This window comes from Heterodontus francisci, chromosome 11, assembly GCF_036365525.1.
Source record: "Heterodontus francisci isolate sHetFra1 chromosome 11, sHetFra1.hap1, whole genome shotgun sequence".
In the NCBI taxonomy this organism is placed as follows: domain Eukaryota; kingdom Metazoa; phylum Chordata; class Chondrichthyes; order Heterodontiformes; family Heterodontidae; genus Heterodontus; species Heterodontus francisci.
The window spans coordinates 99,569,507-99,586,239 of NC_090381.1; positions in this window are offsets into that span (position 1 = coordinate 99,569,507).

The following is a 16,733-nucleotide window of genomic DNA, read 5'->3' on the forward strand; positions in this document are numbered from 1 at the left end:
TCCCGAAATGCTCCCCTGCTGAAACTTCAACCACCTGGCCAGGCTCATTCCCCAATACCAGGTCCCGTATGGCCCCTTCCCTAGTTGGACTATCTACATATTGTTCCAAGAAGCCCTCCTGGATGCTCCTTAAAAATCCTGCCCCATCCAAGCCCCTAGCACTAAGTGAGTCCCAGTCAATATAGGGGAAGTGAAAATCACCCACCACGACAACCCTGTTGCTTTTACATCTTTCCAAAATCTGTCTACATATCTGCTCCTCTATCTCCCGCTGGCTGTTGGGAGGCCGGTAGTAAACCCCAACATTGTGATTGCACGCTTCCTATTCCTGAGCTCCACCCATATTGCCTCGCTGCACGACCCCTCCGAGGTGTCCTCCCGCAGTACAGCTGTGATATTCTTCTTAACAAGTAATGCAACTCCCCCACCCCTTTTACATCCCCCTGTATCCCGCCTGAAGCATCTAAATCCCAGAACATTTAGCTGCCAATCCTGTCCTTCCCTCAACCAAGTCTCTGTAATCGCAACAACATCATAGTTCCAAGTACTAATCCAAGCTCTAGGTTCATCTGCCTTACCTGTTATACTTCTCGCATTGAAACAAATGCACTTCAGACCACCAGTCCCGCTGTGCTCAGCAACATCTCCCTGCCTGCTCTTCCTCTCAGTCTTACTGGCCTTATTCACTAGTTCCCCCTCAGTTATTTCACCTGCTGTCCTACTGCTCTGGTTCCCAGCCCCCGCCACATTAGTTTAAACCCTCCTGAGTGATGCTAGCAAACCTCGCAGCCAGGATATTTGTGCCCCTCCGGTTTAGATGCAACCCGTCCTTCTTGTACAGGTCCCACCTGTCCCGGAAGAGATCCCAATGATCCGGATATCTGAAACCATCCCTCCTACACCAGTTGTTTAGCCACGTGTTTAGCTGCACTATCTTCCTATTTCTAGCCTCACTGGCACGTGGCACACGGAGTAATCCCGAGATTACAACCCTAGAGGTCCTGTTTTTTAACTTACTACCTAACTCCCTGAACTCCCCTGCAGGACCTCGTCACTCTTCCTGCCGATTTCGTTAGTACCAATATGTACCACAACCTCCGGCTGTTCACCCTCCCCCTTCAAAATGCCCCCTGCCCATTCAGAAACATCCTTCACCCTGGCACCAGGGAGGCAACATACCATCCTGGAGTCTCTGCCACGTCCACAGAAGTGCCTATCTGTACCCCTGACTATAGAATCCCCTATAACTATTGCTCTTCTGCACTTTGTCCCTCCCTGCTGAACAACAGAGCCAGCTGTGGTGCCACTGCTCTGGCTGCTGCTGTTGTTTTCCCCTGATAGGCCACCCCCCCCCCCAACACTATCCAAAACAGTATACTTGTTAGAGAGGGGGACAGCCACAGGGGATTCCTGCACTGACTGCCTGCCCCTTCTAGCGGTCACCCATCTATCTGACTGCACCTTGGGTGTAACCGCGTCTCTAAAACTGCTGTCTCTGATGCTTTCCACCACCTGCATGCTCCTAAGTGCATCCAATTGCTGCTCCAACCGATCCATGCGGTCTGTGAGGATCTGCAATTGGGTACACTTCCTGCAGATGTAGTTGTTTGGAACGCTGGAAGCACTTTACCCCTCTAACTGACATTTCTAGCACTAATTACTAAATTAATTTAAAATAAATACTTATTAAATCCTTACTAAATTAAGTTACAATTAACTATATGGTCCCTGGCGCTAGATTTCTACTATAAATATTAAATGCTAGATACAGTAATCTCCTCCCTCCTATTTAGTTACTCCTCTACTTATTAATTAATTCGGGTTAATTAGTTTATAACTGTTTTATTTTCAAATTCAGTGCAGATTCCCTCCCAGCCAATCAGGTCACAGCTTTCCTGTGACGTCACTTTTTCAGTTTGTTTTTCCACCCGAGGTATGTTACTCTATATACTGACCGCTCCGGTACTCCGTCCTCCGAGTCTTCTCCCTGGAACTAGGCTGCGAATCCCTGAGGTAAGGTTTTTATGCCCCATCTTTTTTAGCCCCCTCTCTATCTTGTCTGAAAACCCTGTAACCAGAATGTTGAGCTGCCAAAGCTACCCTTCTTTGAGCCATGTTTCAGTGATAGCTGTGATATCACACTTCCAAGTGTCTATCTGTGCCCTCAGCTCATCTGTCTTATTCACTGGACTCTTTGCGTTGAACTACATAACATTAAGCACTGCTAAACTCCTTTGTTGTCTATTTGTCTTTGTTTCCTCTGCCTTCCATACTCAGTTACTAATTTTCTGCACCTTTCATTTCCAGCTTTGCTTCTCTTCCCTTCTGAATCTACGCTCAGGTTCCTATCCCCCTACCAACCTAGTTTAAACTCTCACCAACAGCTCTAGCAAATCTACCCCTGACAATATTGTTCCTGGCCCTGTTGAGGTGCAACCCTTCTGGCTTCTACAGATCCCACATCCCCCAGAACCACTCCCAATGCCCCAGGAATATAAAGCCCTTCCTCCTGCACCATCTCTCCAGTCACGCATTCATCTGCACAATCCTCCTATTTCTGTGCTCGCCAGCGCATGACACTAGGAGTAATCCAGAGATTACTACCTTTAATTTCTTTCCTCGCCCCCTAAAATCTGCCTGAGGGACTTGTACCTCTTTCTACCTCTGTCACTCTCTCCCCCCCCCCCCCCCCCCCCCACCCCCCACAATGTTTTGCAGTTGCTTAGTGGCATCCTTGACCCTGGCACCAGCGAGGCAACATACCATCCTGGAATCAGATCTGCGGTTGCAGAAATGCCTGCCTGTTCCCTTAACTATCACTATTGCTTTTCTGACCTTTCTCCTTCCCGACTGTAGAGTTGAGCCACCCATGTTGCTGTGTACTTGGTTCTGGCTACAGTCCCCAGAGGAACCATCATCCTCACCAGGAAATACCAGTTAGAGAGGAAGAAATTCTCAAGCAACTCGGGCGACTCCTGGACTACCTGTTTGATCCTCCTTGTCTGTCTCGTTGTTACCCATTCCCTTTCTACCTGCACACTCTTTAGCTGCGGGCTGACCAAGTCCTGAAACATGCTCTCCATGTAGCTCTCAGCCGCGTGGATGCACTGCAGTGATTCCAGCTGCTACTCAAGCTCTAAAACCCGGAGCTCGAGCTCCTCCAGCTGACAACGCTTCCTGCACATGTGTTTGTCCAGGACATGGGAATCTTGGAGTTCTCACATGGAACAGGATGTGCATTTGATGGGACTGAGGTGCCCTGCCAAGGCTGTATTTGTTTAGTCTACTATCTAAAACTTGCCAGAAATAAACTTAAGACACATCCCTGATCTGGAAAAAAGAACACTCACTAGCTTCTTGCCAATTAGCTCCTTCCGTTGTGCTGATGCCACTTTAGGTGTTTTTACCTGTCTCCCTGATACTCACACTCCCTCACCCCCAGTCCCTTTGATTCTTGAACTTATTGATCAGATGCTAAAAATACTAAACACACAAAAAATGCTATATAGATGCTTACTTGTCTGAAAACTCTCGGGTTCTGCTGCTCCTCCATCTGTGTGATTGTGTTGTTACTCTGACATCACTTTTTGATTTCTCCTGTGTTTGGTTTGGTCTGCTCACACTCCTTTATCTCCGGTCTCCGATCTTTTGACAGGCTTCTTGACTCTCCAGTCTGTTTCCGCTGCTTTATCGCGGCCTTTGATCTCTTGCTGTGCTTTTTGAATCTCCAGTCTGCTCATGTTGCTTTATATCCAGCCTGTGATCTCTTGGCACGAGTAGGTAAGGGGGAACCAGTGGATGTTGTCATCAAAGGAAACTCAATAAGGTGCTGCACAAGAGATCATTACACAAAGTTAGGACTCATGGAATTATGGTAATATATTAGCGTGGATTGAGGATTGGTTAATAGACAGAAAACAGGGAGTAGGAATAAACGGGTCATTTTTGGGTTGGCAGGTTGTAACTAGTGAGGTAACACAATGGTCACTGCTTGGGCCTCAGCTATTTACAATCTATATCTTAAAGTTAGATGACAGATTCGAATGTAATATATTTAAATTTGCTGACGATACAAAGCTGGGTGGTAAAGTAAGTTGTGAAGAGGATACAAAGAAGCTGCAAAGGGATAGGGACAGGGTAAGTGAGTGGGCAAGAAGGTGGCAGATGTAAAATATAATGTGGAGAAATTTGAAGTTATCCACTTAGATAGGAAAAATAGAAAAGCAGAATATTCTTTAAAAGGTGAGATACTGAGAAACGCTGGCATTGAGGGGGACCTGAGTGTACGTGTACATGAGTAACAGCAAGTTAACATGCAGGTACTGCAAGCAATTGGGAAAGCAAATCGGATATTAAATTTTATTACAAAAGGCTTGCAGTATTAGAGTAAAGCAGTCATACTGTAATTATATAGGGCTTTGGTGAGATCACACCAGGAACACTGTGTCCAGCTTTTGTCTCCTTACCTAAGGAAGGATATACTTGCCTTAGAGGGAGTGCGATGAAGGTTCACTAGGCTGATTCCTGGGATGGACAGTTTGTCCTGTGAGAAGAAATTGAGCCTATATCACTGAGCATTTAGAAGAATGAGAGGTGATCTCATTGAAACATATAAAATTCTTAAGGGACTTGACAGGATAGATGCTGGGAAGCTGTTTCCCCTGCCTGGCTATTCTAGAACTGGGGTCACAGTCTCAAAATAAAGGATCAGCCATTTAGGACTGAGATGAGGAGAAATTTCTTCACTCAGTCTTTGCAATTTAATACCCTAGAGGGTTGTGGATGCTCAGTCGTTGAGATTATTCAAGACAGAAATAAATCGATTTTTGGATGTTAAGGGAATATGGGGTTAGTGCGGGAAGGTGGAGTTGAGGTAGAAGATGAACCATGATAATGAAAGGCAGAACAGCCTCAAAGGGCCAAATAGCCTACTCCTGCTCCTAGTTCTTATGTTCTTATATTGCACCTTTTGGGTATCTGAAAGGAGAAAGATACAGTGGTAAAATTGTGGTGAGGAAAAGGGCTAAAATAAGAGGTGTTTGCTTACTCTATCTGCCGCTTGTAAATCAGAAGAGAGGGTGGAATGTTGGGAAGGTGGGATGTGAGAAGGAAGATCAGGTATGAGGATACCATCACCTTTTTGGTTTCATTCCCTCCATTGGCCACAGCCTCAGCAATGGCTGTCCCAATAATGGCCAACACTGTCTCCTCCATGGGGGGTCAGGGCATGCAGGTGTGCATGTCTCCATCAGCTGGTTTCTGCTGTCTCTAGTTGTGGGCCATGTTATCCTGCAAGAGAGAGGGAAGTGTGTCAGTAAGTGTCATGCAGACTGTTTGGCTGATGTGCCTGACAAAGGTCAATAGCTGGCAATGTGTGCAACCTTTGAGATGTGGGAGTGAGGTTTTCAGCAGTGCTAAGTGTGTGAGAGTGCAGTGGAGTATATGAATGTCATGTATGAATCCTGATTGATAGAGATTGTTGGTAGATGAATGGGGTGTGGTGAAATGAGCAGTGACTGAAGCTAGTGGTGCAATTGCTAGGATATGGCATTTGAAGAAGCATTCACTGACCTTAACCACTCAGGTGAGGTCATTGAACTTCTTGCAGCATGGCATCCAGGTCCACAGGGCTTGACACCTGGCATTGACCTCCACGGTTATGTGGCCCCACTGCCTTCTGAGCATATGACTGGTTCTTGCTCTCCACGGAGGATACAGGGCATCACTCCTGCTTTCGACCTCCTCCACCAAACCTACAGTGCAACATCCAAAAATTCAGGGGCCCATGCTCTCCCACGTTGTGCCATTATTCAATGGTTCACAGTTCAGATTCCTCAGATAATGAGGCAGTTCCTGTCCATATGCCACAAGACATGGACAGAATTCAGGCTTAGGCTGATAAGTGGCATGTAACATTTGTACCACACATGTGCCAAGCAATGACCATCTCCGACAAGAGAGAATCTAACCATCTTCCCATGACATTCAATAGCATTACCATCGCTGAGTCCCAAACTTTCAACACCCTGGGGGTTACTATTGACCAGAAACTGAACTGGACCAGCCATATAAATACTGTGGCTATAAGAACAGGTCAGAGACTTGGAATTCTGAGGTGACTCACCTCCTTACTCCCCAAAGCCTGTCCACCATCTACAAAGCACAAATCAAGAGTGTGATGGTATATTCTCCACTTGCCTGGATGAGTGCGGCTCCAAAAACACTCAGGAAACTCGGCAACATCAAGGACAAAGCAGCCAGCTTGATCAGCATCCCATCCACCAGCTTCAACATACACTCATTCCACCACTGACACACAGTGGCAGTAGTGTGTACCGGATACAAGATGCACTGCAGCAACTCACCAAGGCTCCTTCGACAGCACCTTCCAAACCCACGACCTCTACCACCACAGGGACAAGGACAGCAAATGCATAGGAACACCACCACCTGCAAGTTCCCCTCCAAGCCTCACACCATCCTGACTTGGAACTATAGAGCGATACAGCACTGAAACAGGCCCTTTGGCCCACAGAGTCTGTGCTGACCATCAACCACCCATTTATACTAATCCTACATTAATCCCATATTCCCTACCACATCCCCTCCTACATTAGTCCCACATTCCCTACCACCTACCTACACGAGGGACAATTTACGAGGGCCAATTTACCTATCAACCTACAAGTCTTTGGCAGTGGGAGGAAACCGGAGCACCCAGCGGAAACCAACGGGGTCACAGGGCGAACTTGCAAACTCTGCACAGACAGTACCCAGAACCGAACCTGGGTCGCTGGAGCCGTGAAGCTGCAGTGCTAACCACTGCGCCACTGTGCCACCCCAAATATCGCCGTGCCTTCACTGTTGCTGGGTCAAAATCCTGCCTAACAGCACTGTGGGTGTTATCGCACCAGATGGACTGCAGTGGTTCAACAAGGCTGCTCACCACCACCTTCTCAAGGGCAATTAAGGATGGGCAACAAATGCTGACCTTGCCAGTGAGGCCCACATCCCATGAAATAATAAAAAGATTCACTTCCTCACCACTGCTCCAGCCACATTGCATCTCCCCTTTAAGAGTTGTAGGCTACCTATAAGCAGTTTTAACTGGTGCTCGCCACTCACTATACTAGCTCCCGAAATGGTGTCCAGCCTATCAACAATGTGGTTAGCACTGGCTGGACATTGAAATTATTTAAGACAGCAGGCAGCACAAATTTGGCATGCTGCCTGCATTACATTGCATGGGCACAGCTTAATTGTACATTGAAAGCCCCTTGCATGTTTTCTGAGGCTATCAAATTTAGCTCCCGTTCTTTCAAGCCAGAGTCTCCTGCTTCTTCTCTGTACAGCTGCAGTTGCCTGGTGTTCAATCACAACTTGTGGATTAAGGTAGTGGTTCTGTTGAAGTTAACTAAGGATAGTTGTCAGGCATAGAGTTTGGCTGTTATTACCCTGTTACCCTAATCAGGTGATTAAGATTAATGTTTGCTGTGGTTGATTTTAAATGCCTACAGCACTGTCATTTGGTATTCCCTTAAAAGTTGAATAAATGTGCCTGTGACTCTACTGAAAGATTTTAAGTGCTTTTTTTATTCAGTCTCAGGATATCGGTGGCTTTGGTAAGTCCGACATTTATTGCCCATCTCCAGTAGCTTATCCAACTGAGTGCTATGCTCGGCCACTTCAGGGGACAGTAAATATAATGCTCTGTGACCTGCAGAAGATTAGAAGACATCATAGTCTGATATTAAGAGATTATAGCTAACATTTTTATACCCAAAGCTGCAGAATTTCCTGGATCGCCTTTACGTAAAAATTATGCCAAAATTTACACTGAATCATTTGCCAGTCTTGCCAGCAGGAACTTATGCCAAAATTTCCTGCAGATCCCATTTGTCTATGCTGTAACATAAAAGGCAATACAAATCAAGTGTAAATACAGTGTCACTATTAAGAGTAATACCAAGTGGGCTGTTGTCTTCTACCATGGCACCTCACTCTCAGAGGTTGCTCTTTCTCTTCCATTATTGTGCAAAACATGGTATGCCCATTAGGAAGGCTGTTCAAGTTGTTTAGCCCTTCTGGACACATGGGGCAGTGGAAGTGTGAAAAATTTAGTATTTACTGAGACACTAATACCTTGATAATGTGGTAGTATAGTCTGGGTCTCAGTAAAAAAAGTCGAGAAAAATTGGGAAGAAAATTGCTGTTAAACTCTAGAAATCTTACTTAAGTTGATTCCAGAAGACTCCGAGCTGTGCTATGCCTAAATTGTTGGCATAAATCTATATCAGTGCCTTATTTATGTAAATCCAGGAAGCTCGTGTGAACTGGGGGTTGAAATTGGTCTACGCCAGTGGTACAAAAAGGGCTCGTCGTGAATTGGCAGCCAATTTTTCACCATGTCTGATTATCTGTCCACTGAATTTTGTAGAATGATAGTTCAAACTCTTTTTAGAGACTAGTTTTCTAGTCTCACTGTCTCCTTTACTTGGTTTGAAAATAAAAGTCTTGGCAATATTTTCCAAGTCAATAAAATTAAAAGCTGGCACAATGAAAAATTGGCTGTCAACTCTCTAGGAGCCCAGTTCACACGACTGGCATAAATTAATTTCACCTGCTGCCCTGGTCTTTTGTTTAGGCACAGAGCTACGTAAATGAGTGGCAGACAGTTTCAGCGAATGAATTCAGAGGCTACAGAAATGTTTGTGCAAAGCAATGTTTTAGCATATCTTCTTTTCTTCTTTGCCCTCCCTGTCTCGAGAGACAATGGGTAAGCGCCTAGAGGTGGTCAGTGGTTTGTGGAGCAGTGCCTGGAGTGGCTATAAAGGCCAATTCTAGAGTGACAGACTCTTCCACAGGCGCTGCAGATAAAATTGGTTGTCGGGGCTGTTACACAGTTGGCTCTCTCCTTGCACTTCTGTCTTTTTTCCTGCCAACTGCTAAGTCTTTTCGACTCGCCACACTTTAGCCCCGCCTTTTTGGATGTCCGCCAGCTCTGGCAATCACTGGCAACTGACTCCCACAACTTGTGGTCAATGTCACAGGACTTCATGCCACGTTTGCTGACGTCTTTAAAGCGGAGACATGGACAGCCGGTGGGTCTGATACCAGTGACGAGCTCGCTGTACAATGCGTCCTTGGGGATCCTGCCATCTTCCATGCGGCTCACATGGCCAAGCCATCTCAAGCGCCGCTGGCTCAGTAGGGTGTATATGCTGGGGATGCTGGCTGCCTCGAGGACTTCTGCGTTGGAGATACGGTCCCGCCACCTGATGCCAAGGATTCTCCGGAGGCAGCGAAGATGGAATGAGTTGAGACGTCGCTCTTGGCTGACATACGTTTTCCACCCTCGCTGCCGTAGAGCAAGTAACTGAGGACACAGGCTTGATACACTCGGACTTTTGTGTTTTGTGTCAGTGCGCCATTTTCCCACACTCTCTTGGCCAGTCTGGACATAGCAGCGGACGCCTTTCCTACGCGCTTGTTGATTTCTGCATCAAGAGACAGGTTACTGGTGATAGTTGAGCCTAGGTAGGTGAACTCATGAACCACTTCCAGAGCATGGTCACCGATATTAATGGATGAAGCATTTCTGACGTCCTGTCCCATGATGTTCATTTTCTTGAGGCTGATGGTTAGGCCAAATTCATTGCAGGCAGCCGCAATCCTGTTAAAGAGTCTCTGCAGACACTCTTCTGTGTGGGATGTTCATGCAGCATCGTCAGCAAAGAGGAGTTCCCTGATGAGGACTTTCCGTACTTCGCTCTAAGATGGGCAAGGTTGAACAACCTGCCATCTGATCTTGTGTGGAGGAAAGTTCCTTCTTCTGAAGACTTGAATGCATGTGAGAGCAGCAGTGAGAAGAAGATCCCAAACAGTGTAGGTGCGAGAACACAGCCCTGTTTCACGCCACTCAGGATAGGAAAGGGGTCTGATGAAGCACCGCTCTGCTGAATTGTGCCTTTCATATTGTCATGGAATGAGGTGATGATACTTAGTAGCTTTGGTGGACATCCGATCTTTGCTAGTAGGCTGAAGAGACCACGTCTGCTGGCGAGGTCAAAGGCTTTGAGATCTACGAAAGCAACGTAGAGGGGCATCTGTTGTTCATGGCATTTCTCCTGTAGCTGGCGAAGGGAGAACAGCATGTCAATGGTGGATCTCTCTGCTCGAAAGCCGCACTGTGCCTCAGGGTAGACACGCTCAGCCAGCTTCTGGAGTCTTTTTAAAATGACTCGAGCGAAGACTTTCCCCACTATGCTGAGCAGGGAGATTCCATGGTAGTTGTTGCAGTCATCGCGGTATCAGTGACAACATTTTCCCTGGAGTACAGTTGTAGGTAGTGCTCCACCCAGCGGTCCATTTGCTTGCGTGGTCAGTGATCGTGTCACCCTTGTTCTTATAGAGGGTGATGCTATTGGCACTGCGCATGTCCTGTGGTACTGCTCCCTCATCCCAGCACAGGCAAAGCAGTTATTTATTTTTAATTTTTTTTTATTTTTGAGATACAGCACTGAAACAGGCCCTTCGGCCCACCGAGTCTGTGCCGACCAACAACCACCCATTTATACTAATCCTACATTAACCCCATATTCCTACCACATTCCCACAATTCCCCTACTACCTACCTATACTCGGGGCAATTTTTATAATGGCCTATTTACCTATCAACCTGCAAGTCTTTGGCTGTGGGAGGCAACCGGAGCACCCGGCGAAAACCCACGCAGTCACAGGGAGAACTTGCAAACTCCGCACAGGCAGTACCCAGACTGAACCTGGGTCACTGGAGCTGTGAGGCTGCGGTGCTAACCACTGCGCTGCCCTGAAAGTATAGCAGGCTTGGCACTCTTGATTATTTGAGGGGTAATGCTGTCCTTTCCAGAGGCTTTTCCACTGGCTAGAGAATCAATGGCATCACTGAGTTCCGATTTTGTTGGCTGTTTGTCCAGCTCATCCATGACTGGCAGATACTGGGCTGCATTGAAGGCGGTATCAGTGTCAACATTTTCTCTAGAGTACAGTTGTAGGTAGTGCTCCACCCAGCGGTCCATTTGCTTGCGTTGGTCAGTGATCGTGTCCCTTGATTTCGACTTGAGGGGGGCGATCTTCTTGATGGTTAGCTCAAAAGCTCTCCTAATGCCATCATACATTCCTCTGATGTTTCCGGTGTCGGAGGCCAGCTGAATATGACTGCATAGCTGTTGCCAGTAGTCATTTGCACAGCGCCTGGCTGTTCTTTGTGCAGCGCTTCTGGCTACTTTATGTGCTACGGATGTTAACTCGCTGGGGGTTTTCTTGTAGTTCAACAGTGCAGTGCGCTTAGCGGCTATGACAGGTTCCAGCTCTTCAAAGTGAGATTGAAATCAGTCTGCATTATGCTTCTCACGTTTGCCAAAAGTGGTCATTGCTGAATCATAGATGGCATGAAAACCAATGTAAACCATTTATGCACGAATTTCCTCGGGAAAGGAGATAATGCAAAGCTGCTCTTACTCTAATGCTTTCCAGGAAATTCGAGGCTATACCTGGCCCTGAATTTCCTTTGTCTGTTGGCCACTCTGCTGCTGCAACTTCATCGGAAGTGTGGCAGCAATTGTCTTTATGCATGTAAACAGGATTTCAACCACAGTTGTTGAGGTTACAGCAGTGCAGCGGCAGGAAATCCAGAGAGATTTATGGCCTCGAGCTTGAACTCTTGCCAATCCATTTAATATCGCACCTTTCACTTCCTTATGATATTCTAAAGCACTTCACAGACGGTGAATTACTTTTGAAGTGTGGTCATTGTTGTTTTGTAGACAAATACAGCAGAAAATGTGTGCATGGTAAGGTCTCACAAATAACAGTGCGATGATTGCTCAGTTAACCTATTTTCATGGTACTGTCCGAGGGATGAAAGTTGGCCAGTACACTGACTATACTATTGTTTGATAAAGTGTCATGAGATCTTTACATCCACCCCAAAATGGCCTTGATTTAACATCTCATGCATTAGACAATACATCCGACTGTGCAAAACACCCTACATTAAGGAGTCAGCCTGCACTACATGCTCAACTTCTGAAGTGGTGCTTTGAACTTATAAACTTCATGAGAGATGCGAGGTTTGCAACTAAGTTAAGTTGGCATCAGCTATGACCTTCGCCTACCAAATCAACTGAATCAATAAGGATCAATAAGCCTTAGTTTCTTGAGCTGCTGGCAGACATCTGCAGGCTACTTCTGGCCTAAAATGATGGTTCTTCCTAATTACACAAAGAAGGAATTGAGTGTTGTTTTCTATGAGCAGGTCAATTAATTTTAAAATAAAACCTTTGACTTAGCATATCTGAAAGGAAGGAGAGATTTGAATTGAAAGAATTGTTCCAACAGTAATGTTCTCCATAAGCACATATAAAAAATGTTGTCAAAAAAAGTTTGCCAGATATACCCTTCAAAGTAGCAACTGTACAGACAAAGCACTTATTTTAGCAGAGAAAATTTCAATTCTCTTAATCTGTTTTTCCCTTTTTATAACAGATATCAGAAGTTAGTTAATTTCCTTTCACTTGAGAGCTTTAGAGTAATTTAAGTAGCTTTCCCTACAGGTTAGTGATATTATAGTTTGCACTTTGGTTCCTAAGAAGTGATTTTTGTAGGCACACCCGTGTGTGTGTGTTAATACTCTAAATTGAATAGACATTAATTAACCTTCACATGTACCAGATGAGAGCATAATCCAAGATTGTGCAACAAAAGGAGTTTATCTGATCCTCCTGCTTCCACCATCCAGACTGCCCTGACAGGCCATGATGTGTCTCTCCACAGGCCCCTTTCAAATTAATAAAGAGAAATTTGACAAAGGTTCACTTTTGTTTGGTGACAGATGATCTTGTCAGTTCTTGGGATCATTAATCATTGTCAGGAATGCCATAAAATTGAATTGCGATGATTTTCACATTCTTGGGACTAGGTTACCATGCGGTGAGGGATGACCTTAATTAGGTAGTTCATAGGAAGAAAAAGTATAAACAAACTCCAAACATGGGAAAATACCCTGCTGTGTTTGTAGAATTAGTGTGATCATATCTGCATAACCCAATTTTCTTCTCTTATTTCTTTATAGGTTAACATGAATTGCATTCATCTTATAACTAATGTATGTAAACTTTCTGTTATTCTCCGATTGAAAGATAAAATGTGATCAATGGCTGCAGAGTAGGTGAGTGCTATGGAGGTAAATATTGATATATTACAGTATATTGCAGAACCTTTGTATTGTAATACTTAACTGAGTGAAAAGGAAGTTAAAGTCCAGTAGTCATTGCTGGATTTCTGTTGCAAGTGGTTGAGGAGTAAATTAATCAGGTTCAAGCTGCTCTGATGAGGTGGTGAATCATTCCACTGTCCATTGTGTTACTGAACCATAGGGACCAGAAAGAATCTCATTTGGTGCGATAGTTTGGACTTCAGTATCTCTGAGCAAGAAAAGGGAGAAGTCAGGTAGGCTTTACATTTTCTGATTGCTGTCCAGTGATCCCAGCTGAAAAGTGCATGTGTCATGGTATCAGCCATGGCATTTTCACCTCTGAGTCAAAAGGCTATGGTTTGAGTCCCAATCCAGCATAAAATCGAGACTCAACATCACTAAAACAGACTATCTGGTCATTATCAGATTGCTATTTGCTGGAGCTGTGTTAACTTTGCTGTTTGCTTTAATTTGCTATGTGCAAATTAGCTGCTGTGTTAGCTTAAGAACATAGGAAATAAGAGCAGAAGTAGACTCTACAGCCCTTCGAGCCTGCTCTGACATTCAGTAAGATCATGGCTGAGCTTCTGCCTCAACTCCACCTTCACACCTGCTCCCCATAATCCTTGATTCCCTAACAGAAAAAATCTATCACCGCCATGACTATATTCAATGATGTAGCATCCACAACCCTCTGGGATAGAGAATTCCAAAGATTCACAACCCTTTAAGTAAAAAAAACTTCTCATCTCAGTCCTAAATGATCATCCTCTTATCCTGAGACTGTGCCCTATATTCTAGATTCACCAGTCAGGGAAACAGCCTCTTGGTGTTTACTCTGTCCAAGCCCATTTAGAATCTTGTATGTTTCAATGAGATCACTTTTTGTTCATCTAAATTTTAGAGAATATAGGCCCAATTTTTTCAGTCTCTCATCATAGGGCAACCCTCTCATCCCAGCAACCAATCCCAGCAATCTAGTCAACCTTCACTGTACCTCCAAGGCAGGTATATTCTTTCTTAGATATGGAGACCAAAACTGTACACAGTACTCCAGCTGCGGTCTCACCAAAGCCCTGTACAATTGTAGCAAGATTTTCTTATTCTTGTACTCCAGTCCCCTTGCAATAAAGGCCAACATGCCATTTGCTTTCTAATATGAACATACGAATATACGAACTAGGAGCAGGGGTAGGCTGTTCGGCCCTGCGAGCCTACTCTGCCATTCTATAAGCTCGTGGCTGATCTGTTTGTGGACACAACTCCACTTTCTTACCTACCCACGATACCCTTTGACTCCCTTGTTTGTCAAGAATCTGTCTACCTCTGCCATAAAAACATTCAATGACCCTGCCTCCACAGCTCTCGGGAAGAGAGTTCCACAGACTCATGACCCACTGAGAGAAAAAAATTCTCCTCATCTCTGTCTTAAATGGAAGACCCCTGATTTTAAACTGTGCCTTCTAGTTTTAGTCTCTTCCACAAGGGGAAACATCCTTTCAACATGCACCCTGTCGAGTCCCCTTTACATGTTTCAATAAAATCACCTCTCATCCTTCTAAACTCCAATGAATACAGGCCCAACCTGTCCAACCTTTCCTCATAAGATAACCCTCTCATCCCAGGAATCAGTCGAGTGAACCTTCTCTGAACTGCTTCCAATGCAATTATAGAATCATAGAATCATAAAGGCACAAAGAGGTCACTTGGCCCATTGTGTCTCTGCTGGCTGAAAAACGATCCACCTATTCTAATCCTACCTTCCAGCATTTGGTCCCTAGCCCTGCAGATTACAGCACGTGAGGTGCATATCCAGACTCCTTTTGAATGAGTTGAAGGTTTCTGCCAAAACTACCCTTTCAGGCAGTGAGTTCCAGACCCCCACCACCCTCTGGGTGCAAAGGTTTTTCCTCATCTCCCCTCTAACTTTTCGACCAATTACTTTAAATCTTTGCCCTCTTGTCACTGACCCCTCTGCTAAAATGAATATACCTTCACCGCCACTCTATCCAGGCCCCTCGAAATGTTGTGGTGAGTCTTTATTGGTTTCCGTGTGAGTGGTGGCTGGTAGCGGGTACTTATGAGGTTGTCTCTTGCCTCCTTGGCACATTAATCAGTGCTGCTTACTCCTCTCCTTCCTCCGCATCCTCCTCGTTGGTGGAGGAGTGTTGCTCAGGCATCTCATCGTCATGTAAGGCCTCCCCCTCTGCTGTGCTAGATTGTGCAGAGCACAGCAGACCACCACGATACGCGTAGCCCTCAACGGGGCATACTGCAAGGCTCCACCGGATCGATCAAGGCAGCAGAATCTCATCTTCAGCAGCCCAATGGCCTGCTAGATAGTTGTTTGAGTGGATCCACGGCAGTCGTTGTACCTCTCCTCCACTGCAGTGTGAGGGTTCCTCACATATGTCAATAGCCAAGATTTCAATGGGTAGCCCTTGTCCCATTCAAAAGGGAATTAGACTGTTATACGAAAAGTAAGAATGTGCAGGGTTACGTGGAGAAGGCGGGGGAATGGCATTAAGTGAATTGCTCTTTCGGAGAGTTGGTGCAGACACAATGGGCCGAATGGCCTCCTTCTGTGCTGTAGCGATTCTGTCCCTGAGAATCCATCCCTGAAGGCAAGTGGGAGGCGTGAAAAGCTGGGGCATCTGAGACTGTCGAAGTACGTAGGCACCAAGGTTGCTTCCTGGGAAGCGGGCAAACACCTGCTTCCAGTGGTCGCAGACCAGTTGACCATTGATTGAATGGAAGCCCTTCATGTTGATGAAGGTGGCTGGCTTGTCTGTGGGAGCCTTGATGGCCGCATGCATGCAATCTATCACACCTTGCGCCTGTGGAAAGCCAGTGATTGCCCCAAACCCGATGGCCCTCTCAATCTGACCTCTGGGTTGGTCTGGTACCACACATAGTCTTGAACAGGGCATTGGTCACCTCCTTGATGCATTGGTGGACTGCTGTCTGGGAGACCCCGCACATATCCCCGGTGGATCCCTAGAAAGATCCAGATGCATAGAACTTCGGTGCCACGGTGATCTTCAGGGCCACTGGGATGGGGTGACCCCCAAATTCTACAGGTTGCAACTTGTCCTGCATAAGTCGGTGACGGCCTCCCTGGATAGCGATAGTCTTCGCTGACAATGGCGCACAGACATTTGGAAGTAGCTGATCAGAGTCCGGTACTCTCTGACGCAGGTGGACCCTTCTTGACATGACCGGCTGCTGCTGCTCTCATCATGGAGCTTCATGGGCAGGCATAGCTGCCTCCTCTGTCAGAGGCACCGCATCACACCACAGGGGTCCAAAAAGACAGGGTGTATGATACCCATGCCAGGTAACCAGTGGACCTACAGATCGCTGTTGATGCAGAGACAACCCTGCCTTGGCAACTGAGATTTTAACAATCCTCCCAGCGGACTCCCTGATGGCCCTCAGTGCCCACCATGTGTGATAGCCAACCCTATCATCCAGCAGTATGGGCAAACAAACATCTCAC